This window comes from Castor canadensis, chromosome 7 (genome assembly GCF_047511655.1).
Source record: "Castor canadensis chromosome 7, mCasCan1.hap1v2, whole genome shotgun sequence".
In the NCBI taxonomy this organism is placed as follows: Eukaryota; Metazoa; Chordata; class Mammalia; order Rodentia; family Castoridae; genus Castor; species Castor canadensis.
Window position 1 is genome coordinate 72,351,235 of NC_133392.1, and position 3,907 is coordinate 72,355,141.

At 33.0% G+C, this 3,907-nt stretch overlaps 1 non-coding gene across 1 annotated transcript; it reads left to right on the forward strand.

The window, feature by feature from the left end:
* Positions 1-2,233: 2,233 nt before the first annotated feature.
* Positions 2,234-2,395, forward strand: LOC141425065 (U1 spliceosomal RNA). The gene has a single exon (XR_012450175.1). It is a non-coding gene; the product is annotated as a U1 spliceosomal RNA (small nuclear RNA).
* The last annotated feature ends 1,512 nt before the right edge of the window (positions 2,396-3,907 follow it).

Below are 3,907 nucleotides of genomic sequence, written 5' to 3' on the forward strand. Positions count from 1 at the left end.
TCTCCAACAGATTTCGTCAAGTAGAATACAGAATATCAGGGCTTCAAGACAAGGTAGCTGAATTAGAATACCCACACAGTAATAATGTAAAGAGTAAGAAAGTACAAACAGAATGTACAAAACATCATGGGCACCATTAAAAGGCCAAAACCACGGGCATAGAAGAAGGAAAAGAGGTACAAACTAAGGCATAGAAAATAGTACTCATTAAAATAGTAACAGAAAAATTCCCAAATCTCACACAAAAAAGAGATAGTCATACTAATACAGGAGACTTATAGAGCACCAATAGACAAGACCAGAGAAGAAGCTCTTCATGTCACCTTATAGTTAAAACATTAAGTATACAGAACAAGGAAAGAATATTGAAAGCTGCAAAACAGAAGCACCAAGTTGCATGTAAACTCATCAAAATAACACCAGATTTCTCAAAAGAAACTCTGAAAGCCAGTAGGCCATGGAATGTTGTACTTTAATATCTGAAAGAAAGTAACTACCAGCTTAGACTACTATGTCTAGCAAAGCTACACTTCATAACTGAAGGAACAATTTAAATCTTCCATGATAAACAAAAACAAGAGGAATTGATTAAGATAGCACTGCAGAAGATACTTCCAGAAATCTGGCAGGAAGGAATAAACTTCAATAGAAGAGTAGATAAGCTAATGAGGATTATGAAAGAATCAAAGATTACAAGAACAACAAAATGATAGAAATTGGTAAATAATTTTTAATAATAATGTTGAATGTTAATGGTCTCAATTTTCCAACTAAAGACACAGACTGGCAGGTTGTATTAAAAAACCAGACCCACGGTTTATTACCTCTGAGAAATGCACCTTTCTGGCAAAGAAAAACACAACCTTAAAGGAAAAGGATATAAGAAGGTGTCTAAAGGAAGTTGAACTCATATGTAACAAAGGAGATCTCAAACCAAAATTAGTGAAGAGACAAAGAAGATCACTTCATATTGATAAAGACAACAATTCACTAAGAGGATACAACAAATGTAAACATATACACAATGACTTCAATACCCTGCCCTCAGCAACACATAGGTCATCAAGATAAAAAATCAATAAGGAAACTTAGAACTAAATGGCACTATATATCAAACAGATTTAACAAACATCTACAGACTATTCCAACCAATGGCCATTAGAATTCACATTCTTCTCAGCAGCCAACAGAACTATTACCAAATACATTATATTTTAGGAACAAAGGAGTCTTAACAAATAGAAGAAAATTGAAATAACTTCTTATATTTTATCAGATAAAAATGGAATAAAACTAAAAAGCAGCAGGAAGAGAAACTTCAGAAAATATACAAATACATGGGGACTGAACTATATACTTTTGAATGACCAATAGGTAATTGAGGAAATCACAAACTTCCTAGAAGTAAATTAAAATGAAAAGTCAGCATATTAGAACCTATAGGATACAATGAAAGCATTTCTAAGAGGGAACTTAATAGCTATGACTTCCTACATCAAAAAATCAGAGAGATCTCAAATAAATAACCAATAATGTCCTCAAGGCCTTAGAAAAACAAGAACAAGCCAATCCTAAAATTAGTGGAAGGACATACAATATAAAGATCAGAGTTAAAATCAACAAAATGGAAACAAAGAATAATTTAAAAGATCAATGAAGCAAAGAGTTGGTTCTTTCAGAGGACAAACCAGATTGACAAAACCTTAGCCAAACCAACCAAAAGAAAGAGAAGACACAAATTAATAAAATTAAAGACAAAAAGGGTGACATTATAACAGACACCACTGAAACTTAGAGGATCATTAGGATATATTTTGAAATTTTACACTCTAATAAAATGGAAAAATGAATAAATTCCTAAGTTAAACTCACCTGCCAAAATTAAACCAAGAAGATACAAATTACTTAAACATATCAGTAACAATCAGTAACATTGAAACAGTAATAAAAAGCTTGCTAGAAAAAAGGAAAGTTTAGAGCTGAATGGATTCACTGCTGACTATCTCAGATTTGTAAAGAAGAACTAAACCAATGTTCCTCAAACTATTCCAAAAAATACAGAGAAACAACCCTTCGAACTCATTCTATGAAGTCAATATTACCCAGATACTAACAAGGACACAACAAAAAGGGAAAACTATAGTTCAATAACCTTGATGAACATAGATGCAAAAAGTCCTCAATAAAATACTTTCAAAATAAATTCAACAACACATAATAAAGATTAAACACCATACTTACCTGGCAGGGGAGATACCATGATCACAAAGGTGGTTTTCCCAGGGCGAGGCTTACCCATTGCACTCCGATGTGCTGACCCCTGCGATTTCCCCAAATGTGGGAAACTCGACTGCATAATTTGTGGTAGTGGAGACTGTGTTCACGCTGTCCCCTGGGGAAAAAAAAAGATTAAACACCATGACCAAGTCGGTTTTATTCTATGAATGTAAGGATGATTCAACATATGTAAATTGATAAATGTAATATAGCATATAAACAGAAGCAAGGATAAGAATGACATAATCATCTCCATAGATGTAAACAAATCTTTGGCAAAAATCCAGCATTCATGATAAAAGACCTAATGAAACTAGGAATAGAAGGATCATACCTCAACATAACAAAGACTACATAGGACAGACTTATAAGCAGCATTATACTGAAGGGGAAAAATTGAAAACATTTCCTCTAAAATTAAGAACCAAACAAGGTGTATCATTATTCAATATAGTACTGAATTCTTAGATCAATAAGGCAAGTGAAAAAAAAAAAAAGAAACAAATAGGAAAGAAGTTAAATTATCCTTATTTGCAAATGATATGATCCTACACTTGTAAGTCCACTAGAACACTCTTAGATCTGATTAATAGTTTCACAAAAATGTCAGTATACAAAATCAACATACCAAAAAAGCATTTTTATAATGTCAACAATGAAGTTGCTGAAAAATAAATCAGGAAAGCAATCCCATTCACAAAAGCCTCAAAAAATTAAATACCTAAGCATAAACTTAACCAAAGATGTTAAAGAACTCTATAAAGAAAAATATAAAGTGCTGAAAAAAGAAAATGTAGAAAACAGTAGAAGATGAAAAGACCTCCCATGTTTATAGACTGGCAGAATAAATATTGTTAAAATGACCATACTATCAAGAGTGATATACAAATTCATTGCAATTGCCATCAAAATTCCAATGGCATTCTTCACAGAAAAAGAAAAAACAGTTTTAAAATTCACATGGAAATACAAAAGACATTTCTGAACAATAGGATGAACTTAATATATTATCTTTCATTTGGAACTGGAAAGTATTATTTATCAGACAAACTGCAAAACAATCATGTGTTGAAACCTAAATGTAGGATTTTTCTTGATCTGGTATGAAAACCACTTGACTAAATACTTGAATGCTAAAATACTTGAAATCACCTCTATTAAAACAGCTGTTGGGGAACCTCCTGACCAGCCTACCAGTAGAAGTATTTGCAAAGATTGGGAACAGTAGGCACCCAACCCCTATTTTTAAAGAAAGACTCTACTGTGAATTGAGTGTGGGATTTTGTTTTGTTTTTACAAAGAGCATCTTCTTGAAGGGCAATAACAGAATTGATTCAATGGAAGCCTGATGTGTGATCCACAGACAAAATACCTCATTAGAAAAAACTATCTACTTTTCTGTTCTGTGAAAGTGGTTGCTAGTACATGAAATCTTGAACCACCACACTTGAACTCTAGAAAGAAAACCTTTAGGAAAAAAAGAATGGGAGATGAACTCTTATCTTCCACTTGAAGAAAGGGATCGCTCCCTCTGTAGATGTCTGTCTTCCCCACCCTTTGCTTCCTAATGCACTGTTTGCCTACAGAGACCTCGCTCTGCTCAGAACCCCTAGGCATAAATAAAATCACC